Source organism: Rhinoraja longicauda, chromosome 3 (genome assembly GCF_053455715.1).
Source record: "Rhinoraja longicauda isolate Sanriku21f chromosome 3, sRhiLon1.1, whole genome shotgun sequence".
Taxonomy (NCBI): Eukaryota; Metazoa; Chordata; class Chondrichthyes; order Rajiformes; family Arhynchobatidae; genus Rhinoraja; species Rhinoraja longicauda.
This window is the reverse complement of record NC_135955.1, coordinates 24,415,508-24,442,852: the sequence shown is the minus strand read 5'-3', so window position 1 is coordinate 24,442,852 and position 27,345 is coordinate 24,415,508. Positions and strand designations below refer to the sequence as shown.

Sequence of the window (27,345 nt, the reverse complement as noted above, 5' to 3'; positions counted from 1 at the left end):
AACAAATAAATAAATGATTACTATCTTACCTCTGTTCAAATTCCATGAGTCTTTCTGATTTAGCATTCTCTACAAGTTTTCCTGACCTTTGAGACATTTAGGTGAAGATACTTTCTACATTATATTGACAATTTTACCTTCTGTTTTCATCACCACTGAGCCCAGTTTGTCAGTGTAAATTCACTGTTCAATTCTGTTTGCTGGTCGCCTTATATGACCTCTCATATTTACTCTCATAGCACAGTCTCAATATCATGCTTCACCCTTGGTCAAACACAAGCCACTTTATGGCTTTAAAGTGACTTTATTTAAAACTCAGGGATCTAGCTATCATTGCAATTCTCAGTTCAATGGTTTCAATGCATAAATTTATCAGGTTATCAAAAACAGTTCTCTTAAAATGTCCAGAGGCCAGGACAGTAAAACCTCCAAGAGAAAATTATCCACCGCCACATATCCCAAATCCTAAATCACACCCCAATTGCCATGTAAAATCTTCAAAAGCCCTGGAAGGATTGGCCAGTTTAATATATTTATTCTTATTACATCTAGCATTCCCACTTGGCAACTGTAAGAGGATTGCCTCATAATAAAAAGGGGATAAAAGAAACATTACTGAAAGTGTTTAATTCCTTTTCATGCAGAGTATTACAAGATCCAATTGCACTTTTCACACACATATAAAAAGATATGTTCTGGATGAAAAAGAGCCAGACAAATATTTTGCATCGTTGCATAACGGCATCAGTCTAATTAGAATGCAGAAGCCAGATGCACACATTTAAAGCAAGTAAATCCATACACACTTTGCAACTCAGACAGACTGATCCTTGTAATTTAGATTGCTTCATTTCCTGTGACATGACCATGTCACAAACTTGGTGAATGAATCGTTTTAAATCAGTTCAAATCCAAAACACTACTCAAATATTTTTCACCTCGGTACATGGAACAAACCTACGTAGAAAAGACAAATGGCATGATCAGGAGAATTAACAAAAGATGATGACAAAGTGACCTTTTTTTCCTCCCAGATAAAAGCTTTCAGTCATGAACAATGTCAAATATTAATTTATCTCAGCACACTCTTTTGCACAGAGTGAAACACCAATAGCCTTCCAGTTACTGTTTTGCAAGACTTCCCTTCATATTTCACTCTCGCTTTGTCAGGGAAATTAGTGGAAAAGTCACTGGCTTTGAGATGGAGGCTTCTGCTGAAAATGAGTACCTTGTATGGATATAACTCTTATATCTTTTTGCCCTCCAATATTGGAAACATACAGGAAGTTTTCCATCCTTTTACTTTGCAAGTGGGGCACTTTTCAACTGGACACCAAAATGCCCTGGCTTCACTCCAAGTGGATCTTGGGGTGAAGTTGTATCTTGATTATGCATGAGACGTATCTTGATGTGCAGGAACCAATTGTAAAGGTGGGGCTGCAGGAAGTGGTGCTACTGGCAGAGCTGCTGGGGTGTCTGTGAGTTTGCGTGGGTGTTTTTATCACTTTCCACCCCAGGGCCAAGGGTGGGGGAGTCACCAATTCAAACATTTGTATCACCTTAATTAATCAAATAACTTTAAACAAAAACAAAAAAATTCTAGACTAAAATAACTTCGAACACTTACACCCAAGAATAAAAGGAAAAAAAAGATTTTATTGGATGGGGAATGGATTTTACTCAAACAAGGACCTTGATATTAATATTTCCAAGAGGCTTTTGAACAGGTTTAGGCGGTGAGGACTGCTGGGCATGGTTGGAAATCTCATTAAAAATTATCCCCAGATAAAGTAGTCAGCTAGTTATATATACTGCATGATCTGAGGAAAACAAACCTATTTTGAGAGTTATAATACAGGTACAGTTTTGACGTCTAGTGTCAGACAATGTTATGTCCTTGCTCTGACGCATCTTTCAATTTTTCCTGTTGCTCTGGAGATAATCTTCATATTTCTTCATAAAATCCTCCAGATCTACAGAAGGATAAGTGAGCTAACTTCAGCATCCCTTCCACGGTAACATCCCAGCACTTAGTAGGGTGACACAGTGGCACAGAGGTAGAGTTGTTGCCTCACAACGCCAGAGACCCGGGTTCGATCTTGAATACATGTGCTGTCTGTATGGAGTTTGTAAGTTTTCCCTGTGACCGCGTGGGTTTCCTCCGGGTGCTCTGGTTTCCTCCCACACTCCAAAGAAGTACAGGTTGGAAGGTTAGTTGGCTTTGGTAAAAATTGTAAATTATCCTCAGTGTGTAGGATAGTGGTAGCGAATGGGGTGATTGCTGGTCAATGTGGACTTTGTGGGCCAAAGGACCCGTTTCCATGCTGTATCTCGAAAGTCTAAAAGTCTAAAGTCCCTCATTACACACAGTATGATCTGTTAGGTGGGTAAGACAATTTGAATGCCTAACATCATCCTCTTGAACTAACACATGATCCCTGGACATGCCACGTGAAGTGACAAAGAAAAACATTCAAGGATGTGCCTAAAGCCTCCTTGAAAAATTAAAACATTACCACTGTCTCCTCAGAATCCTTGGAGGTGTTAGTAACATTACCTATGGTGAAGAAGGAGAATTAGTGGGATCAGGCATTAGGAGCGCAGAGAACCACAGCAGAAAGAATGCACCAGCAGACAAACCCTGTCCTCTCTGTGAAAGTGACAATTCTGGGTTCATTACTTATCTCAGAGCCCAACGAGGTGGAGAAGACACCAAATCATCCCCAGTACTGAGGAACTGTCTAACAAGACAGTTCAAAAGATTACAAAACCATTTTGTAGGCTTTAATTCGGGTTGTAGGTGTGAGATCGGATGATTCTTGCAGATATGTGAAAAAGTGGTTTTATAACCATGGTATTTTTCTCCACTAGATGAGCAGAATGATTCCAACAATTTATATTTCTGGAAGTCAGCATTTGCAGTGCATTTCCTTTTTGTTTATAGTTCCATGTCATGCCCCAGAGAAAAAGGACCAATTCACCCTGGAGTGTTGAAGGCTAATGAGATATTTAGGTGAGAGGTTCAAACTCCCAATGGGTCAACAGAATAAAAAGCCAGAAACAGCTTCTGATGGCAGGACAGCGAGTAGCCAGAGAACATTGGCATGAGGGTCAAAGATGAGATGGCATAGAAAACATAGAAACATGGAAAATAGGTGCAGGAGGACGTCATTTGGCCCTTTGAGCCAGCACCGCCATTCATTGTGATCATGGCTGATCATCCACAATCAATAACCTGTGCCTGCCTTCTCCCCATATCACTTGATTCCACTAGCCCCTAGAGCTCTATCTAACTCTCTTTTAAATTTGTGAGATCAGGCACTGGGAGCGCAGAGAACACCAGCAGAAAGAATGCACCAGCAGACATGGCAGGAACATTTGTTTTCTCTCAGCAACTTCCACTACCAGAGGAAATATCAAAAAGGATTTGGATAGGTACTTGGAAGAAGTATGGTAGCGCAGCGGTAGAGTTGCTGCTTTACAGCGAATGCAGCGCCGGAGACTCAGGTTCGATCCTGACTACGGGTGCTGCACTGTAAGGAATTTGTACGTTCTCCCCGTGACCTGCGTGGCTTTTCTCCGAGATCTTCGGTTTCCTCCCACACTCCATAGACGTACAGGTATGTAGGTTAATTGGCTGGGTAAATGTAAATGTAAAAATTGTCCCTAGTGGGTGTGGGATAGTGTTAATGTGCGGGGATCGCTGGGCGGCACGGACTTGGTGGGCCGAAAAGGCCTGTTTCCGGCTGTATATATATGATATGATATGATAAGTAGTTTGCAAGACTGTGGGGAAAGAGTAAGGAATTGAAAAAATTGGAAAAGCTCATTTAACGTGCTGCTAGAAATGTGATGGGCCAAATGACCTATTTTATGCTACTTCATCCCATGGTTCCTTAACCTTGATCTATTACAGTGTGCAGTCGCACGTCCACCAATTCATTTTTCTTGGAGAAAAGTCTGCTCAAGATAATTATCCAATTATGAGCAATTCGTTTTATTAAATACCACAAGTGGCACATTTTTATTAAAAAAGTTAAAACTGTGCAAACTCATAAATCAATTATAATTTAGGACAGACGTTTGCTGGATTTGATGAGCAAATATAAACAGCCCCTTATCTTCCATATACAGGCAATTGCAGGAAGCAAAAACATCTTGTTACCATAACAATTCATTCACATGTCAGCAGCTCTCTGCTTAGGGTCTCTTCTCTGCAATGCTTTGCCTTCCTTGTCTGCATCAATATTTGTAGCTTAAAGCTGTACAATACAGAAAAGCATCAGTTATTGCAACAGCAGAAATCCTACAGTGATTATTATTTATGAACTTGTTTAAATTAATTTCTATCTAGCTTACAGTGTGTCAGTGGAAGAATTATGCAAAGAAATTTCAAGGACAGCTGGCTTCACACTATGCAGCAGGTTTAAATCTACCTAACATTGCATTATCATTGCTGGGTTTGGCAGCTAAAAGAGAAAAAAAGAGGAAAATCAAATGAAAAAGGCAAAAAACCTACAGCTGCTGGAAATCTGGAACTGAACCTGAAATTGTTCAGGTCTGTGGAATGTCAGGTCAGGTCTGTGGAATGTCAGGTCAGGTCTGTGGAATGTCAGGTCAGGTCTGTGGAATGTCAGGTCAGGTCTGCTGAATGGCGTGTTTCCACGGTATATCTCTAGAGTAGACTCTAAAAGCATTGACTAAATCAGGTCAAGTTGTGTTTATTGTCAAATGCAAAACTTTGGTGAGGTACAGGTACATGAAAAGCTGGCCTGCAGCAGCATCACTGCAGCAGCATCTCAGACAAACAATGGTATATATGTCAGATGGTATTATATATATATATATATATATATATATATATATATATATCACAAATGATACAGAAAATTATACATAAATTACATAAAATTTCTCAATGAAAGAAAATTGCAAAGAATAATCAAGGCATTAGTGTAAAACACAATTAGAGAAACAAAAACAAGTTCATGGCAGTGCAAGAGTGTTCCTTTGCCGAAGTTGGATTTTGGTTGCACAGATTAGTTTGAGAACCTGATATTTGTTGGAAACTAACTGTTCCAGAATCTGCTGGTGTGTGACTTCAGACCTCTGTACCTCCTGCCTGTGGTAGCAGTGAAAAGAAGGTATGGCCCTGGTAGTGAGGATCCTGGATGATAGATGCTGCCTTCTTGATGCAGTGTCTCACGTAGATACTTTCAATGAAGGGGAGGCCTGCACCCATGCTGAGTCTATTACTTGGGTTGCCAACTGTCCCATATTAGCCGGGAAATCCCCAATTTTGGGCTAAATTGTATGTCCCGTATGGGTCCGCCCTTGTCCCGTATTAGGCCTGGGGATCTCTGTAGGCCCGGACACTGTAGGCCCGGACACTGTAGGCCCGGACACTGTAGGCCCGGACAGTGTAGGCCCGGACAGTGTAGGCCCGGACAGTGTAGGCCCGGACAGTGTAGGTCCGGACAGTGTAGGTCCGGAGGCCCGGGTGCTGCCTAACGGAGGTTGCATAGCAACCCGCCTCCCGGTCCGGGCAGCCGACATTGCTGGAGCGGGAGCATGTGGCCACTGGCAGGGTGAGGTCACGTGGGTCGCGGGGTGGTCACGTCACCTTGTCCCTTATTTGGGAGTGAGATAGTTGGCACCCCTATCCATTATTCACATTGTGATCAGAATAGCACACAATTCTTTAAGAGTGACCAAACCAATGTTCTATTCAACTGTAACATGATATCCCAAACCCTATACACAAAGCTTTGGGCAATGAAGGCAAGTATAACATACGGCTTCTTCACCACACTAGTCTATCCATGTTGCCACATTCTGGGAACTATATAGTTATACCTCAAGTTCTCGCTGTTCAATAACACATCCCAATGCTCTGCTATTCACAGTATATATCCCGGCTTGGTTTAACCCCTTCACTTAATGCATCACTTTTCTCTTTTCTGAGTCGAATACCATCTGCCATTCATTTGATCGCTATACCCAGTTGATCTAGAACCTGTGTAGGAAGGAACTGCAGTTGCTGGTTTAAACAGAAGATAGACACAAAATGCTGGAGTAACTCAGCAGGACAGGCAGATCATGTTGTGACCTTCAGCAACATTCCTTATTGTCCCCAATACCAAAATTTTGGTGTTAGCTGCAAACTTACAATCACGCTACCAATATTCTCTTCCACATCACTAATATATATGATGAATGGTAAATGTCCCAGGACTCCGCACAACTGTTTACAGTTCTCCAATCTGAAAAGCAATCCTTCACTATCACCCTCTGCTTCTTACTACCAAGCTAATTTTGTATCCAATTTACTATTTTATACTGTGTCCCATATATCAGAATCGTTTGAACTGGACAACTATGCAGGATCTTATCAAAGGCCTTGCTAAAGTCCAACAAGACAATATCCAGTGATTGCTCTCGTCAATCCACTTGGTCACCTCCTCATAAAACACAATCAAATTTGTGAGATGTGATCTCACAAAAACAGACTCATGCCAATGATCCCTAATAAGTCCTTGCCTTTCCAAATGCAAATAGATTTGGTTCCTCGGAAAGCTTTCTTGTAACTTTCCCACCACTGCTTTTGGGTCCATCAGCCTGTAGTGCCCTGGCTTGTCCGGCCCTTATTAACTAAAGGTTCAACATCACCCACCCTCCAGTATTGTGGCACCTCACCTGTGGCTTATGAAGAGACAAAATCTCCACCAGGGCCCCAGCAATCGCCTCACTTGCTTCTCACAATGTCCATGAAGACATTTGGTCAGAATCCGAGGGTTTATCCATCTTAAAATGCTTCAACATCTCCAGCACCTTTTCCTTCATAATGTCGGCACGCTTCAGGATATTACTGTTATTTTCCCTGAACTTACTAGCTTCCATGTCCTTCGTCACAGTAAATACAGATGAGAGGTATTCATTTAAGACCTCACCCATCTCTTGCGGCTCCACACATAACAGGATTTTTATTCTGCAGGAAATAATTTATTGTTAGAAATTTCTTAACATTAAATTATCACCATTGCACTGCTAATGCCAATAAGATAGCTTCAAAGATATTGTATGTATAAAATATAACTGCAACCCATTTATGTATAATTATATTGGAAAGATTATTAATGATTATTTTTTTTACATTCTGCAGGTTAATGATCAGTTTCACGAACAATGAAACTTTATTCCTGTGTAATTAGTGTTCAGACAGCAAAAAAATGGAAATAAATCTTGCCTTTAATCAGTAGAGCCCTGAACCCTTCAGTACTATTATGCAAAGCAACAAGTAATAATCATTTTGTGGAGTGGTTTTGTGCTCCTTCATAAAACCCCGAAAGCAATAATGTTTCAATGCATATGATGCAGCTGCCAATGATTTTGTCAGGTTGCCATTCAGCGATGAAGAATTACTTGAAGTCAGTGTGATTCATTGCAAACATCAGAACACTCAAGGCATCCATGTTACCCTGCAGTTACTCAGACCTTAATGGAATAGAAACGCTTCAAGTGCAGAGAGCTCAGGGTAAGTCGACATTTAATCCATATGGGGTATTCCATTTTAAAGAAATTATGATACAATGCTTAGGATATTTTATATTCTCAGATTCATACTTACTGGCTTAAGTGAAAAGTTTATAGGAGATACAAGGAACTGCAGGTGCTAGTTTACAAAAAAGACACAAAGTGTTGGAATGACCTAGCAGGTCAGGCAGCACCTCTGGAGAGCATGAATTTGTGACACTTCTGGCTGATTGTAGGGGGGGGGGGGAAGCTGGAAGAGAGGAAGGTCAAGACAAAGCAAAACAGTTTGTACAAACACTGGTCCTCCATCTCCAAGGGCTGCTGGATCTCCCAGTTGCTAATCGTTTTAACTCCCCTTCCCATTCCCACAGTGAACTTCCTGTCCTGGCGCTCCACCATTGCCAGAGTGAGACCACATGAAAACTGAAGGAACAGCACTTCACATTCCGCTTTGGTAGCTTACAAGCCAATGGTATGAACTTTGAATGATCTAATTTCAGATGACTAACCTACAAACAACCCCACTTCCCCCTCTTTTCCCTGTACCCCACCTGGAGTCACAACCATTTTTTCCTTCCTCCTCCTCCCCTTCCATTTATATTCCTTCCTCTGGCTTAACAATTACAATTTACACCTCCTCTCACACTTTTTATCTTTTCATCTCTGGTCTTTGTCCAACCACCAGCTTATCAATCTTTCTCCCCCCCCCCCCCCCCCTTCAGTCTGAGGAAGGGTCTCGACCCAAAACGTCACCCATCCCTTCTCTCCAGAGATGCTGCCTGTCCCGCTGAGTTACTCCAGCATTTTGTGTCTATCTTCGGTTTAAACCAGCATCTGCAGTTCCTTCCTACACATATTAATCATCAGGCTTTGTCCTGCCCCTTCTCTCTTCCAGCTTCCCCCATCACCACCACTAACAGTCTGAAGAAGGGTCCTGATGCAAAACATCACCTATCCATGTTTTCCAGAGATGCTGCCTGACCTGTTGAGTTACTCCAGTACTTTGTATCTTTTTTTGAAGTTGAAAATGTATTTGCTATGAAGGCACTGTGGATAAAATGTGAATAAAATCTTTTAGTTTCAGTTTAATTTATTGTCATGTGAACCGAGGTGCAGTGAAAAGCTTTTGTTGCATGCTAACCAGTACATGATTACAATCAAGCCATTTACAGTGTATAGATACACTGTATCTATAGGGAATAATGTTAGTGCAAGGTAAAGTCAGCAAAGTCCGATCAAGGAAAGTCCGAGGGTCACCAAAGAGGTCATCAGTAGTTCTGCACTGCTCTCTGGTTGTGGTAGGATGATTCAGTTGCCTGATAACAGCTGGGAAGCAAAAAATGTTTCCTTTCTGGTGCTATTTTAATTATAACGAGGGCAAGTCTGAATTAATGTCATTTTCATTGAGAAATTAAGGATCTGTCAGGGCAAACCAAGTTAGAATATGATTCATTTTGAGCTTCACCTCAGGGCTCCAGCTAACTTTTATTCATTGACAAATGCTTAGGTTAATGCCCGTGAGAGCTTCCTGGGCTCAATTTGGCTGAATTTCCTTAATTATAACAGGAGCCATCATCCCGAAATACTTAATTATCCCTGAAACACCTTGTGTAATTTTGAGCAATGACACGTGCAATTTAAATGAACATTTTATTTTAATCTTTCATCTGTAGCATTGCACCTTTCTTTAGTTTGACTTAAAACTTGGCTTCATCCTTTACAATTGTCAATTAAGAGACAAGAAAGAAGAGTGTTGTAAGGGGTTTTCTGCGCCGAGCTTTCGCCCGACCTAAGGTCCCCTTGACCAGGCCGCGCACACTGGTTCCCCGTGAGTGGTTCGACCCACTCACCCCCTACGGTTCTAGACACTGGACTTAGATGCAGGAGCGTTGATAGTGCAGAAAAACTCAACCAGACCAGATTTGAAGACCAGGGTTTAAATGGAAAAGGCTTTTATTGAGCGCTTGGGACTATTGTACATGAATGCTCTTCACAGTTCTATAGGACATATCTATAAGACACATACCGAATTACATGAATACTTTTGACTATGAATCATAAAATGCACAGTTCTACAAGACATATACATGAATACTTTTGACTATGAATCATAAAACGTACAGTTCTACAAGACGCATACATGAATACCTTTGACTCCGAATTCTAAAACGTACAGTTCTACAAGACATATACACGACTGTAAGATGGGGAACGTACGACACATCGCAAAATTGGCCAACACATATTTACTTATACACCCACGTTAATTAAACCACCCTCCCCTCTACACTAAACTATGTCCAGGATGTGCAGGATCGGGGTACATGCTCACCATGGGGCTATTACTGGGGTTACTGGCTGTTCGTGCTGCTTCTCCGCTGTTCTCCGTGAGGGTCGTGCTTGTTCCGTGAGTTTCTTCCTTCCGTTCTTCTCGGTGAGTCTCCGTTCTCCGTGCCGTTTGTTGCCTCCTCTGACTTCTGTCTTGCAGAGTTCTTCCTTGCCTGTCTTTTCTTCCCGAGTTTAAAACCCCAAAATCGTGGCCAGTTATACTAATCCTGACCCGTCCTATCTCCCGCCAGATCTCGGGATCTCTTTGATTCAAAGATAGGTTTCGAGATTTCTCTTTGATCTGCGTTATGTCCGGGGGTACCGGTGATGGCCAGACGGTCTGTTAATCTGTTTCTCGTTGAGAGGTGATGGGTTTAACTGGTTTCCCATCACCTGCCAGGTAGGTTTCTATGGGCTATTGTGCCCCCTTAACGAGATTAACTGTGTAGGTCAGCTTGGGGCATTGTGAGTATGCTGATGTCAGCGCCCCAGTGTCTGGACTTCGACCTGGTTTCGCAGGTATCTGCACGGCCACTATCCATCCATTGTTCTGGCCGTGGCTTTGCAGAAACCTAGAGATTGGGCTGTGGGGTTTTTGCTTTTGTGGCTGGTCACGAGGTCCCGCGGCCATCTTGGGACCCACTGATTGTGACATCCCTTGTTAAAAAAACTGACCGCAGCCTTTCTCCGCTATCAGCCCCAGTCCCGTATAAAATGTCCAAACTGCAGCTCTTTGGTTTTGTTGTTTTGCAGAATGAGGGAAAACTTCTCAAATCTTACAGTGTTTAATTGCCTTATGCACTGGCAACAGAACAATTCAATTCTTCGGAAAACACAAAGTGCTGGAGTAGCTCAACAGGTCAGGTAGCATCTCAGGAGAACATGGATAGTTGACGTTTCAGGTCAGGACCCATCTTCAGGCTGAATAAATTCTTACTAGCTGCAGATTTACAGGCATATTAATGGGGGGGGGGGGGAAACACAACAGATAGGTGTATACAATAATCAATAATACAATAAATTATCGGTGATACTAGGGAACCAGACCACCATGGACCGGCGACAGAGGAGGACTTGCTTGCCACAAGCAGAGGAACGAGGAAGGCCCGCCATGGACCGATGTCGGGGGACCCACCCAGTAGGTCCAGCTCACCCACCACGGACTCCAAAATGGCCTGAGCCACCGTGTCAGCAGGAGAGGAGGGACAGAGGACCAGGGGGGAGAGCAATGGGAGGACCTGGAGAGAAGAAAGGGGGAGCTGGTGGGGTGGGGGTTGGAATGGGCGGCGGCAGGCTGCGGATAGGACTGTTTGGTACTTTTGTAACTTTGTCGGCGTCAACATGTGGCAACACTTGTGTACTGTCTAAGTTGAATGCAAAGCAAAGCTTTTCACTGCACCTATGTACCCCAGGAACATGGGACAATACAGTATCATTCATTCATTCATTCATTCATTCATTCATTCAATAGCACAAACCAAAGTATGTAGTGGATCCTGAAGAAAGTCTGGCAAGCTGTAATTAGTACTGTCTCTCAAATCAGCCCATTTATATACTGATCATGTTATTTCATGATTCACAAAATGCTGGAGTAACTCAGCAGGTCAGGCAGCATCTCGGGAGAGAAGGAATGGGCGACGTTTTGGGTCGAGACCCTTCTTCAGTCTGAAGAAGGGTCTCGACCAGAAACGTCGCCCATTCCTTCTCTCCCGAGATGCTGCCTGACCTGCTGAGTTACTCCAGCATTTTGTGAATAAATACCTTCGATTTGTACCAGCATCTGCAATTATTTTCTTATACTATATGTTATTTCATGATAATCAAAACCTTTTCTATAACTCAATTATTTCATTACATTGGATTTGTCAATTATTTTACCTGAATGTCTTCCACATCACCATGGCATATAACGAGTAGATCTAACTTGCCTCCAGCTTTTTTCCACCTTTCTCCCCCGAGAGTACCTGCCTTGTGCAAATGCTGCCAGCCATTCCATGACTAAATCTCACCTGGAGCATGTTTGGAGATGGGCACAAGATTGGAGTGTGCCAGCCCCAAAGTTTCGTGCTTTAAAGGAGGTGGTCCATGGTAAAAGTGTCCTGACACCAGGGGAAGGGTGAGATAATCCAGGTATATGGTCCAAGGCAGTGGAAGTAGGTGGTGCAGAAGTTTCATGCCAGTGGTCACAGAATCGAACCTCAGATAGTGGATGAAGGTGAGCGAATGTAACACTGCTTTATGAGGCATACTCTTATCAATAATCTTTATTACTCTAGATACATGTCTAACATTCCTTTCTCCACATCATTCTCTTTCTACATGGAGCAGCCCTGCCCTTCACACCCACTTCTTACTGTATCCATGGAGTTTGAGATGTTCAGTGATGATAGCAGCACCACCCCGATTATTTGACATTCACAGACTGCCTTCCCTCTCTTTTGCAGCAAGTGCTGACTGGGGGAAAGGGACTATTATGACAGCCAGTTGTAAGATCAGCCGCTGTTGTAACAGCAGCTTATAATGAGGTGCAGCACCGCAGTCACCAAAAGTGGCCGCGTACTTTGCAACTATTCATTATTCTGTTGTCCCGCCTCAACCTCAAGCTGAGGTCTTTACTGATGAACAAGCTCCATATGACGGAAGTTTTCCCCTCTTCTTCACCCTCGGCCACAGACTTACAATTGTTCCTTTTGTCAATTCATATCCCCAATTTGGCCAGAAAGGCAAGATTCAACAAAAACTCATAAGAAATGAGAACATTAGAATATTGGCAAGAGAATGAGGCTTAACTGTTCAGCCCCTCACACCTGTGCTGCCATTCAATAATAATGTGGCTGATCTTTTACCTGAATGCCACTTTTATGCACTATCCACGTACACCTCCATTTGTAAAACGTCCAAATATCTATACTGTAGATCTGTGTCTTGAATACACTCGGTTACTGAGCCTGCATGATGCTCTTGGATAGAGAATAACAATGCTTCTTCCTCTGGCTGGAGTGATTTCGTGAATGTCTGACCCCTTATTTTGAGTCTGCAACCCCTGGTCCTAGGCAACCCCAGTATAGTCCCCCCCATTGTCCTCCCATCTATCCTGCAATGCTCGTGATACCCTTGCTTAAGTGGGGCTATCAGACCTGTATACAACTGTCTCGGTAACTTCAATAGACAATAGACAATAGACAATAGGTGCAGGAGTAGGCCATTCAGCCCTTCGAGCCAGCACTGCCATTCAATGCGATCATGGCTGATCACTCTCAATCAGTACCCCGTTCCTGCCTTCTCCCCATACCCCTTCACTCCGCTATCCTTAAGAGCTCTATCCAGCTCTCTCTTGAAAGCATCCAACGAACTGGCCTCCACTGCCTTCTGAGGCAGAGAATTCCACACCTTCACCACTCTCTGACTGAAAAAGTTCTTCCTCATCTCCGTTCTAAATGGCCTACCCCTTATTCTTAAACTGTGGCCCCTTGTTCTGGACTCCCCCAACATTGGGAACATGTTTCCTGCCTCTAATGTGTCCAATCCCCTAATTATCTTATATGTTTCAATATATAACAGGGCGTTATGAAAATTCAGAAAGATGAGTTTACTCTTGGACTCAAGTGCTTTAAAAACAAATGTTAGCATCCAATCTGTCTTCCTAATTCCACATTATACCTGCGCGTAAACTTTTAGTGGTTCATGTACAAGGACACCTACGCCTTCCGAGACACCAACACTTTTCTGTCGAAAATCATTTCAAAAACTCCTGATTTTTTTCTCACCACAGTGGATGACCTTACATTTTTTCACATTGTATCCCACCTGCAATATTCTTATCCTAACCCTGCCCTTGTTCCCCTCAAACCTCTGTGCATCTTGTCCACAATTCACACCGTCACCCAGTTTTGACAGGGGGTAATGAAGGCGCACAACCACTTGATCTCTCACCTACAGACAGCAGCTGGGAGGCTGATACTGTTTGTGATTAAAGGGCAGCATAGATCTGCAGGTGTTATCTTATCCTCCTGCCTATTCTGTGCCCCACATAACCCGAGTCAGAACATATGTAGACCACTGCAGCACAGAAACAGGCTATTCAGGCCACAACGTCTTCACGAGACATGATGCAAGATTAAACTAATCTCTTCTACCTGCACATGATCCATATCTCTTCATTCCCTGCATAATTATGTTGTGATCTAAAACCCTCTTAAATGCCACTATCAAATCTACTTCTGCCACTACATTTGGGAGCGCTTCCTGACTCCTACCGCTCTCTGTGTAAAAAAACTTAAACTTTTCCTTTGAAGTGAGTCTGAAGAAAGGTCTCGACCTGAACCGTCACCCATTCCTTCTCTCCTAGATGCTGCCTGATCTGCTGAGTTACTCTAGCATTTTGTGATACCTTCGATTTGTACCGGCATCTGCAGTTATTTTCCTACTTAACAGGCTCAGGGAAATGAGTCCATCACTCACTGGTTGGCCCATAAAGGAAAGGAGACTCTAACGTAAATTGTTTGCTGCCCATCAGGCTCAAGCTTTTAAATTGGTTAATCTAGAATGGCAAAATAAGTCATGGGATAATGTGATAACAGCGCTTGTGAACATGGAGAGGGAGGGGCTGTTTGCCCAAGGCGAGAGAGCCGAAACCCCAAACGTCAGGCCAGTATTACACGGGGAGAGGGGGCTGGGGAATAGGAGGAAGTTGTGGAGATAGGGGCCGAGGAAGGGAACAATGGCAAATAAAAGATACAACACGAGGCAAATGCTGGATGTGGTAAGATAGGGCATTGGGCTCGAGATTGCAGATGTTCCCCACAGCAACAGGGAGGGTATCCAGCCCCTGCCCCCTTCTCATTCAGTAACTCCTTCCTATCCGGTAATCCTAATCCATCAGCATAGGGATGCCGCAGAGGTAAGGTGGTCCAGGTGATCAGATTGTCTAAATCAATGGAAGAAGATCTCATGGCTGCAGTCAAGATAAGTGACTGCCATTTAGACCTTCTGGTCGATACCGGAGCCACTATGTCCTCTATGCCCCCCTCTGTGGACATCCCCGTCAGTCAGGCAAATATTAATACTAATGGGGTTGCTGGTGTCCCCATGATAGAACCTTTATCAGAACCCACTCGTGTTCAGGTAAATGGCAAGCCACTTACTGACACTTTTATAATCTCTAGAACAGCCCCAGTCCCGTTACTGGGAAGACAGGCTCTGTGCAAACTGGGAGCAGTCTTACACTGTACTGCAGACGGCATGTTTATGGAACTCCCTCAAATGCAGACACATCAATTGCTAAATTTAATTAAGGAGGAAGAGCAAGGGCAAAAGATGCCCGTCCTATTTTGTTGGCAATTGAGTAGCAATCCGTACAGTCAATTAATTAATCAAATCCATTGTGCTCTGCAAGGACTGCAGGATTCAAAAGACCAGTACTTACAGTATCTTGTCAAAACCAGCCAAGAACATAAATGAACACATTGCACTGTGTTATACATGTATCTCCCTAATCCCGAGCATCAGGAAAGAGTCTCCCCCTGGTTGAACAAAATTGAACAATTACCGGTCACCCCTTATTTGTTTTTTGGGATCCCGGGATTAGGAATAATGGTCCGCCTCTCTCAAAACCAAAGGGATCGATTTGAGATGGGAGACACTTCTGAGTCACACCTGACCGTAGCTACTAGACCTCCAGTACCAGCGAAGGAAAAAGGGGAAATGATAAAAAGGCTGAAGTTCAAACAGTCAATTCATGTTTTAAAGTTATCAATGACAGGAGGAGAAATCCAGATTGAATTCTTTAATGACACAGGAGGAAAGATCACATGGGTCAGAAAGGAGTGGGGCACTATTTTTGAAAAGCAACAGCCGCCTACTGAGGATCCATCAAGGTTACCAATGGCTCTGGGCCAAGTACCCTCTGAACTATGGGCAAAGCATAAGAATTATGTGGGGCGAGTGCGTTCAGCCCCTGAACATAAAGTGACTTTAAAAAAGGGTGCTGCCTTGCCATGTTTAAAACAGTATCGACTGACCCCAGAGGCTGAATAAGGGATAGCTACAGTCATTATATCTTTATTACAACAAGGCGTATTAGTGAAAACACAAAGTCCATGTGATACTCCTATTCTGCCAATCCCAAAAGTGGGAAGACGTAATGAATGGCGTTTTGTCCAAGACCTGAGAGCTATCAACAGAATAGTGATTGCTCCATTAGTACCTGACACCAATATTATTCTGTCATCTATACCGGTGGAAGCCGACACCTTTACAGTAATTGACCTATGTTCGGCCTTTTTCTCCATACCCCTGCATAAAGACAGCCGGTTCCTGTTTGCTACAAGGATCAACAATACACCTGGACTAGGCTACCCAGGGGGTATACTGAAAGCCTAGCCGTAAATGCAGCAGCAGTGAAAAATTATCTTGAAGAATGTCAATTATCAGAGAGGTCTACTTTGATCCAGTATGTTGATGACGTTTGGTAGCCTCTGTGACAGGTCCTGATTGGAAAGAAGACTCAATTAAATTGCTGCAACATTTGGCAGAAAGAGGGCAGAAAGTATCCCTGGGAAAATTACAGTTCTGCCAGCCTAGTGTACAGTATCTGGGATTCCAGCTGCAGGAAGGCAGAAGGAGACTTGGAGAAGATAGAATAAAGGCAATAGAGAACTTCCCGGTCCCGAAGACATTCTCTCCTTCTTAGGCATGGTTGTGTTACTGCAGATAATGGGTCCATGACTACAGTAAATTAGATGCAGCATTACATTCAGCCACCTTGCAGACTGAGCCCTCCAGAGTAGTATGGACTGCAGAAAAAGACCAGGCGTTTAGAAATCTAAAGAACGCTATGGTTACTGCTCCGGCACTGGGATTGCCAAATTATAAAAAGCCCTCTCAACTTTATGTAAATTAATCAAAGGGGTTTGCAACTGGGATCCTGGCTCAAAAACATGGAGGGGGGAAAAAAACCGGTAGCCTATTTTTCCATGGTTTTACCAGCTGTAGTAAATGGCATGCCAGCCTGCTTGCGAGCTGGAGCAGCAACAGCCATGATGATTGAAAAATCAATCCCTATCGTTCTTGATTACCCATGTGTAGTGACTGTTCCTCATGCCGTGATGTTATCATTGAACTCTGCAGCTACGCAGCATTTCACAGCCGCTAGAAGAACAGGATATGAAGTTATCCTTTTATCACATCCGATGTATACTTATCAGTGATCACCTGCTATAAACCCAGCTGCCAGAAGAAGGATGTGACCATGATTGTCTCTTGCTTATAGAAGCCACTGCCACTCCCACTCCCAGGCTTGACTTACAGAGTCATCCGATTGATAATCCTGATCTGGTCCTATTTACTGATGGCTCTTCACACCGACCTAGCGATGACAGGTTATTAGCAGGATATCCGCGCGGTGGTCACTCCACACCAAGTGCTGGAGGCATATGCTTTACCATCCGGAACGTCTGCTCAGGCAGCTGAGCTGTATGCCCTGACTCATGCCTGCATATTGGCAAAAGATAAAAGTGCTAATATCTACACCGATTCTCGCTATGCGTTTAGGGTTGTACATGACTTTGGGCAGTTATTGAAAAATAGAGGATTCATCACATCAACAGGAAAGACTATTAAGCACGGTAAACTGGTCTTGAATTTATTGGATGCTATTCAATTGCCACGGCAAATTGAAGTTATTACGTGCGAAGTCTCCACTTTTCATTTTCCTTTAATTTCTCTCTAAATTAATTTCTCCCACACTGAATCCTCTCCAAAAGCTTCCCTACCACTGATGTGTGGTCACCGACCTGGAATTTCCTAGATTATCCTTGTTTTCTTTCTGAAACAAAGGAACGATATTGGCTACTCTCCAGTCGTCTGAGACCTCACTGTGTCTGGAGAGGACAGAAAGATCTCTGTGAAGCTGCCAACAATCTCCTCTCGTGCTTCTCTCAATAACCTGAGATAATTCCCGTCAGGTCCTGGGGACTTATCCATCCTAATCTTTTGCAAGTGATCCAACACCACTTCCTTCTTGATCTCAAAACCCCCTGGTTCTATGGCAAAACACTCAGATGAGATCAGCAACAGGATAGCTACAATCTGATAAAGTACTTGGTGTATTGTTAAACCTGCCAGTAAATCTAAAGGGCATTAAGTTGTCCAGCATCAGATTAACACAAGGTGTTGAATGCGGGCTGGAGAGCATCCTTTCCAGCCTAGTGTTGACCAATTGTATCACCTTCTATTTTTGTTGTTTAAAAAAATGTGATTTCAATTCTATTTTTTGATCGCATGGGAGCTAGTGGAAGCAGATATAATAGTGATGTATATGTAATGTATATGTGTGCATATATGCAGACTTTTAGACAGGCACATGGATATGCAGGGAATGAAGTCAGAGCAGATTAAATTAGTCAGGCATTATGTTTGGCACAGACATTGTGGGCCGAAGGGGCTGTGACTGAGGTGTACTGTTCTACACTTTTCTAGTTCAGATATTCTCCAGAGTATGAAGTTGCTTTACATCACTTGTGTTACACCTACATAGATTGTCGGAGCTGCACATTGTATTCTGCTTTTCAAATATTATTCCAGTGTTCGAGGACACATTTCGCTCTATCATTGTTGCACTGTGTGGTTTAAATAGAGTTCTACAAAAGCATCTATACTGCACACTGTGAACCTTGCTATTAATTCAGCCTGTCTCCATACACATAAAGCAGTGCAACACATTGATTGGCTTGGTGGTATGGACATACCTACTAACCAGTGTGTATAATACTCATTGTTAAATTAATGTTTAGAAGTCACTTTTAATAAAGTGAAACAAATAATAATTCACAATTGTATTAAAACACTGTGCCATATTTGATGCCCTTGAGTCAGATAGTAAATAAAGCACATTACTTAAATTTATCTTAAAGTATGGACAAACCCAGACCTTCTTCTTCTTTCGTATGTCAACTACAACAATCAAAAGTGGCAATTGGTGCTTCAAAGTACCGTAGTTGACGCTTTGCTGCAAATTTTTCCAGTTCTGTAGGACTACCCAGGGTGGACGACGAGGATGTAAAGCAGCTCCCACCCCAACCCAGATCTGCACAAAACTGCTGCAAATGCATGATGATAAATGTATGTCACCAAGCTAGCTTTTGTACCGCATATATATTGTCTGAATATTTCTGCATACATGCTGCAGTAATGCATAAAATACATTGTCCATAATGGTATGGAGGTTCAGGACTCCTGTGCAAGCATTCATGAATGGAAATGCTGTAGATTTTCAAGTCCACTGCACTCCAATCAGGCCCTCCTCATGGGTGCTGCAGTGGAGCCGAAACATCTGCACTATTCACTGATCCACTGCCAGACAAGAGCTGATGCAAATTCACCACATCCATTCATTCCAATGGACAGCCACCGCTGCAAGGGAGCAAATCACATTTCAGGTGATCAACAAGTCTTTAACCATTAATTCAAATATTAATGTATTTTTGGGGGGGGTTATTGTATAATTATGGCAATGAAAATTACATTTAACATTAAACAGCTGTGTTCCTTTATTGCTTTACGGTAGAATGTGCTTTTACTAAAGGCAGATGACAAGAAGACTAAACTTAACTTTGGGTTGAATCTTTCTTGTAAAGTAAAATGTGTGAATAAAGGTGTTATTAATTGAATGTACACAATGAGTTGTGAATCTCAAACACCTTATAGTCATTTCACATTAATGTTACCCTTTCTGCAAAGAAGGTGGTTTAGATTTAGGTTTAGGTTTATTTTCACATGTAGCGAGATAGTGAAAAGCTTTGTTTTGCATGTTATCATAAGTTCATGTTCATAAGTGATTGGAGCAGAATTAAGCCATTTGGCCCATCGAGTCTATTCAATCATCTTTCCCTTTTAACCCCATTCTCCTGCCTTCTCTCCATAACCCCTGATGCTCAAACAGAACAGATGTGCTATATAGATAAATACAATCAAGTCAAACTCAAAGACAATAGATAGAGCAAAGGGGAAGATAAAGAGTGCAGAATATAGTTTTCAGCATTGGAGTGTATCAGCTCCAATGTTTTTAGGCTGTGTGGTACAGCAGCCTTCAGGGGAACCCCATCAATTGTTAAATCTGTCACATTGTCTCCATATCACATTTTCTACACCCAGGTGTGCTGTTGCTTCTTAGAGAGGGCTCCTCAGTAAGCCTGGTTTTGTCTTTCTAGCGTAGAGTGAACAGGCCCAGATCCTAGATATGAACATTGACATTGACTGATGAGAAGACAAGTGAGAGTTTGTGTAATTGAAGCTGTGAGAGTCAGCCTTACATATGATGCAAGGGCGTCAAGGGAGTCGGTCTGACTCAGAGAGCAGTCTTCAGCGCTAGACAAAACCACATGACCGTCGGCAGCAATGTGCACTAATTCTGAAGTACAAGCAGATATTTTGTCACTGGTATTGGCATGCCAGTTAGCTGGAACAAAAGCTGTGTTGATAAAATGTCTGATACTTCCGGAGTCGTAGAACTGTACTGCACAGAAACAGGTCCCTCAGCTCACCATTTCCTTGCTGTTTCCCACATTAGGACTGTTTTTTCAATGCCTTGCCTGTTTAAGGATATGTACAAATACCTCTTACACATAGTAATTGTATCTAATTCCACCATCACATTTGGCAGTGGGTTCAACATATTCCACTTTCTGTGTAAAAGGTTATCCTTTGGATTCCTTTTTAAAAAAGTTCTTTCACTTAGCTCAGAACTATGCACTCTTGTTTTTGATATCTCCACCATGATAAAACAATTTTGACTGTACCTCAGCTTTGCCTCTCATATGATATATGCTTCTTCTAGATCACCCCTCAGTCTCTTGCTCTCCAAGAAAAAAAAGCCCATCCGATCCAATCACTCCACATAACTGAAGCCCTCCAATCCAGGCAATAGCTAGTAGATCTATTGTCTCATTGTGCCAGAGACCCAGGTTCAATCCTGACGTTGGTTACTGCCTGTGTGGAGTTTGCACGTCCCCCCTGTGACCGCGTGGGTTTCCCCTGGATGCTCCGGTTTCCTCCCACATCCCAAATACATGTGGGTTCATTGGTCTTTGTAAGTTGCCCCCAGTGTGTAGAGTGTGGATGCAACAATAAAATAACATTGAATTCGGCTGAGCAGGTGATCGATAGGTGGCGTGGACTCAGTGGGTCGAAGGACCTGTTTGCACGTTGTATCTTTCAATTAATCAATCTTGGAAAATCTCCTCTGAATTGGTGTAATGTGTCGGCTAGTCGGCTAGGTCCATAAAGACATTGATTTATTTAGCTCATAATTTTGATTTGTGAACACCATCTCCTGTACAGTTTTTCTTGTTAGAAATATTAAATGGGTAACTTTGCCTTCAGTGTTCAGCAAAGGCATGTTCCATAAAGGTGTTGACAATGCGATGCCTATAAGCAAGAATGTATGCTCTATTATAATGTATTTGTGGTTAATAACTAAATGTGTAGGATGGAACTGCAGATGCTAGTTTAAAAAGAAGATAGACACAAAATGCCGGAGTAACTCAGGGGGACATGCACCATCTCTGGAGAGAAGGAATGGGTGGCATTTCGGGTCGAGACCCTTTTCGTGTCTATGTGGTTAATGACGAGTTCATTAAGTAAATGTGATCATTCATGTTATTGACTGAGTGCTTGAAAGATAATCAATTGGAAAGTACAGCTGACATTCAAGGCATCAGGGACCTCCTTACCAACATGTTGCATTGTGAATATGCATTGCCCTCATTCAGCAGTTGACCAGAAGGCACTCATCAAATTAAAGAAATGGTTTAGTTGAACAAAGGAACATAGTGATTGGAGATTCATTAATTAGAGGTGAGCTAGGAGATTGTGTGGCAACAAATTAGACTCCAGGGAGCTGTGTTGCCTCCGTGGTGCCAGAGACCTGGATATCTCAGAGCAGCTGCAGAACATTGTCAAGGAGAAAGTTATTAGGTCATAAGGCCATAAGTGATAGGAATAGAATTAGGCCATTCAGCCCATCGTCTACTCCGCCATTCAATTATGGCTGATCTATTTCTCCCTCCTAACCCCATTCTCCTGCCCTCTCCCCATAACCTCTGACGCCTGTACTATGCAAGAATCTATCTATCTCTGCCTTAAAAATATCCACTGGCTTGGCCTCCAGTGCCTTCTGTGGCAATGAATTCCACAGATTCACCACCTTCTGACTAAAGATATTTCTGTTCATCTCCTTCCTAAAAGAATGTCCTTTAATTCTGAGTCCTAGATTCTCCTACTAGTGGAAACATCTTCTCCACATCTACTCTATCCAAGCCTTTCACCATTCTGTATAGTGAATCCTTCAATGAGGTCCCCCTCATTCTTCTAAATTCCAGCGAATACAGGCCCAGTGCCAACCAATGCTCATCATAGGTTAATCTACTCATTCCATTGATCATGTTGTGCATGTTGGCGCAAATTACATGGGTGGGAAAAGGGATGAGGTCCTACAGATTGCACGGAGGAAATTAAGCAAAAGATTCAAAAGCAGGACCCAGAGGGTAGTCATCTCCAGGCTACTCTGCTGCCACATGCTCATGAGGGTGGGAATAGGAAAGTCAGGCTGATGAAAGCATAGCTCAGATATTGGTGCAGGTTCAGATTTTCAGATCTCTTCTGGGGCAGAGGTGATTTGTACAAGAGGATTGGGTTGCACCTGAACTGGAGGGGAACAAATATCCTTGCAGGGAGGTTCACTAGTGCTTGTTGGGAAGATTTAAACCAGAGTGGCAGGAGGGTGGGAACCAGAATAGCAGTTTAGTTTTAGTTTAGTTTAGAGATACAGTGTGGAAAAAGGCTCTTCGACCCTCCATGTTTGTGCCATCCAACGATCACCCACACACTAGTTCTATCTTACACATGGGATAATTTACAAAAGCCAATGAACCTACAACCCTGCACGTCTTTGGAGTACGGGAGGAAACTGGAGCACCCAGAGTGAAGGGGTGTCCCATACAGCCACAGGGAGAATGTACAAGCTCCGTACAGACAGCACCCCATCAGGATCGGACCTGGGTATCTGACACTGTAAGGCAGCAACTCTACCACCGCACCACTGTGCCGCCCGTCAGGGAAATTGAAGGGATCCACTGCTGTCATCATTAAACCACGGGTCAATTACTGCCTTACATCTGTTAGTGTTAAGGTTACATATAAATTATTTAGTGTTTTGTGCCACTTGCTAGAAGGTGCTGTATGGTAAAGGTAAAAGCATTTCTCATACATTGTGTATCAAGGGAAAATGGATTAAAAAGCGCAATGCTTGCACATCACAGATGAATTATTTGTTGGGAATTTGTTGCTTTGGGATCTAGGACTCTGCAGCTGTCTTTCCCAGGATTCAGGGCTAGATTAACATAGTAGCAGAAGTAGCATTTGCTACGAGCCCCACGCTTCCGAGGGCCCCGCGTTATGTTGTGCGCGCCGCTCAAGAATGTGTTGCCAACGTCGCAGTTAGAATGTGTCAAAAGAAGCTGCAGATGCTGATTTACACTGAGGATAGACACAGAATGCTTGAGAAACTCAGCGGGAGCTCTGGAGTGCAGGAATGGGTGATGTTTCGGATCGAGACCTTTCTTCAGACCAGAGGTGCCGGAGCACAGTGCACCCCCCTCCCCCAATGGCAGCGGTGAAGCCTCGCGACGATGGGGTTGTGGCGGCGGCGATGCCTCGCGGGTCGACCCGCGGTCGATGGTCGATGAGATCGTGGAGGGCCGCCGTGAGGGGAGGGAGGGTAAGAACAATGGAGGACCCGGTGTGGGGGGGATTGCTGGGGGGGTGGTGGGGGAAACAAAAGGAGGAGCCGCCGTGCTTTGTAACTTTGTCATTTTTTGTACACTGATTCAAATTTGAGATTGAAATGCATTGAAAGCTAAGATGCTTGAAATATAAAATATTTCCGCCCATGTCCCGCATTGGGTCCGGTGGGGGGGGGGGGGGGGCTGTCGGCACAGACGCCGCCTAACAGAGGTTGCATAGCAACCCGCCTCCTGGCCCGGGCGGCCGCCATTGCTGGAGCGGGAGCACATGGCCACTGGTTGGGTGAGGTCACGTGGGGCGCGGGCGGTAACGTCACCTTGTCCCGTATTTAGGGCCCCTTTATAACATATGCTACGGGCACCGCATTAGCTTAATCCGGCCCTGCCAGTATTACGGTATTGGGAGCTGTGCCGAATCTAATGGACTAATCTAGTTTATCACCCAGCGGTATGAATATTGATTTCTCTAACTTCAAGTAACCCTTGCATCCCCTCTCTCCACCCCTCCCCCACCCTAGTCACCGTACTTGTTTTACTGTATACTGTTGAGTTCCACTGTCTGTATTAACTTGTTATCATCTATCCCACAGCCAACAATGGACCATTGTGGGCTCCACATTTCCTTGAATATCGTTGCTTTCTGCATATCTTCCATACATTTGTCCAAAGTGCCATCTACCTCTCTCGTTTCCCTTTCCCTGACTCTCAGTCTAAAAAAGGGTCTTGAGCCAAAACGTCACCTGTTCCTTTTCTCCAGAGATGCTGCCTGACCAGTTGAGTTACTCCAGCTTTTTGTGTCTGTCTTTGGTTAAACCAGCATCTGCAGTTCTTTCTTGGATGTTCATGCTGCTAAACTACTCCATTGAAGTAAAATATGATGAGAGGTGCTAAATAAATGCAAGTTGTTTTTTTTTTTTTTTTTGTCAAAAAAGATAACCATTTCCAAAATTTCAAAGCGATGCATAGAACTGCAGATACTGGTATACAAAAAGAGGACATGGATAGGTGACATTTCGGGATGGGAAGGGATGCTGCCTGACCTGCTGAGTTACTCTAGCACTTTGTATCTTTTTTTCAAAATAATGCCCTGAGCTTTGCAGTAGTAATGACGGTGAAACTGCTGATGTATGCCTTCATTAAACAGTGCAATTGACAGCAACTTAGGGATTTTTGTGCATGTATATTCCAACATGGAAATCTAAAAAATGCTGTCAGTAATCAAGAGTAATCAAGAGTGCCTTCATTGCATCCTTCAATGGAGCAATCAAGCAGAACTCTCATGAACTGATGTGAATTTAGGCTTTTTATGAGCTAGTGTCCCTGTAAAATTTTCTGAAAATATTCCATTAAGTTGCATATGTTCTGTATGAGTCAGGCAATAATTAGAAGAACATAAATGCGAGAGAAAAAAAAGAAGCAGGGGGCTATCCAAATCTTTGAGTCTTTAAGATCACGGTTAGTCAATATCAATAGTCAATAGTCAATTTATTTGTCACATACACATAAATGTGCAGTGAAATGAAAAATTACCCGAAGTTCAACAATAAGACCAATAAGAATAAGACACCAATTTTAACAACTTTTAGGTGAAAATTTGTCGAGGAGTGGTAAGGAAAATTGCATTTTTTTAAATAATTGCAAAGTGAATAATTAAAGGCTATATAATGCAATGAATAAATTATAATCGTTTTTAGTTTTGAAGTAAATAGAAATTAACTACCAGAAATTCAAAATGTCATCTTGATAATCCAAGTTCTTTATCTTCAGTCTGATTTCATAATGATTAAGTCGAATACTGGTTGAGTACAATAGATTTTATTCCACAGTGGGTTTTCCCCTCTAACATCCCTTTAAAACCAATGAGTGTCTGAAGAGCTTTTAGCAAGAGAAGGAAAAATACTTTTCCAACATTAATTGCTCTTTTTATACAGAAAGGAAAACGGGTGGTGCATAGTTGCTCAATAGCCAATTACAATCTTAACACAATTCACATGGTTACAGAGAAAAAAAAGCTTAACTCATTAATACGGGTCACATGATTTCAGGGAAATACATCACAGAGTTAGGGGAAATCAAAACTTAACTCTTCTACTTCAACACATGTACATATAAGGCTTTGTTTGTTCCGAAAAGGAGTCATTCTATCTCTACGGTTTTGCGGGCTTTTCACTTCTTCCTCAGTCTCTCTAATTCTAATCTGATAAACAGCATTCCATTCCTCTGAGCACATAACTCTCTACATGGCAGAGTCCATTTTACTGTTTAGCTAAAACAACAACAACAGGATATCCATTTTCTATTAGCTAACACAACAGGAGCCATTTTGTAACTATCTACAACAGGATATCAGTATCATTAATCTATATATTATCAATCTTACTAAAGGTGAACATTCTTGGAAGTTAAATTAGATATAGATTGGTACAGTAAACTCCCATCCTGTCATAATTCTGGATTTTGCAGATATAAATTAGATTAGGAAAGTTGGAGCACTTTGTTGAATTTTTAGGACAGAATCTCTTGAATTGAGATTAAATATCTGTCTTTCAAGAATTTCAACCAAATGGACACAGTGACACAGTGACACAGTGAAACTATGTTGCTTGCAGTGAGGTTAAACAATAGCAAGGAACATACAGCTTTAGACAACGATTTTGGAAATTGCTGTTTGTTCTACTACTATTGTGAAAATGCCATTTTGCTGATTTGTTCCCCTTTTAAATTCACAACATGATGCCTGCAAGTTGGAAGCAAATTGGATAAACTCTCCTCACAATGCAAGTGAGTGTTTCAAATCTGTTTAGGTTTTATTTCTGAGAGATTGCAAAAAAAAGGCATTTTTTTGTTTTTATCAATCAATCAATTGCTTTTATCTCTCAAGCTTTCTTTCAGTTATTTCTCCTTCTGCGCTAAAGTGGGCATTGGATTTGTTCATTCCACTACACACTTTTCACTGCCAAGAACATCAGCATTGATTGAAAAAAGAAATATTGAAAAATAAATTTGCTTGCCCCATCCTTTCAATTCTCAAGTTCCCTGTAGAAGGAGCCACTCCATTTCTATTGTCTATTTTCAGCAACAAAACAAAATATCAATAATATACTCACATTCGTGTGAGGCAGAAGATACAAAGTCTCAAAAACATTTACCACTGGACTCAAGAAAAGCTTCTTTCCAACTGTAATCATTCTCCCATAAGCTAAGGATGTATTCCCCGATCGCTCATTCTTCCTCGCTGCACTCCTAGCACTTTTTTAAATCTGCACTTCCTCTACACTTTCAATACAATATTACACACACGGTTTCCTTTCTCTTTTTGAGCTACCCGTTGCACAGTTATGGTCTGTGCTGGTGTATCATTTGATTTGTCTGAATAGCACACAAAATGTTTTTAACTATATCTTTGTACACATAACAACAATAAAACTGACAGCAATACAAATGATGTCATATGTGTAAGAGTTGTTCACACTAATGATGTTAGTCAACTATTCACATGAATACATGGTCTGAAATGTTTGAGATGATCACCTGTTTGCGAATTGAGCAGATTGGGAGAGTGGGTGGCACAATGGTGCAGTTAGTAGAGCTGCTGCTTCACAGCACCAGAGATTCATGCTCGATCCTGACCTTGTCCCGATCCTGTCTGCGTGGAGTTTGCACGTTCTCCCTGTGACTATGTGGG

The 27,345-nt window shown here is 42.5% G+C and overlaps 1 long non-coding RNA gene across 3 annotated transcripts in view; it reads left to right on the top strand.

The window, feature by feature from the left end:
* The window catches only part of LOC144592343 (uncharacterized), a 44,781-nt gene that overhangs the window by 5,574 nt on the left and 11,862 nt on the right, over nucleotides 1–27,345 (top strand). For 2 of the 3 annotated variants that reach the window (XR_013547115.1, XR_013547117.1), the window contains exon 2: nucleotides 7,397–7,534. This is a non-coding gene — a long non-coding RNA (uncharacterized LOC144592343). Of the gene's footprint in view, nucleotides 1–7,162; nucleotides 7,535–27,345 lie in introns of all 3 variants that reach the window. The other variant, XR_013547116.1, reaches the window with a different exon arrangement.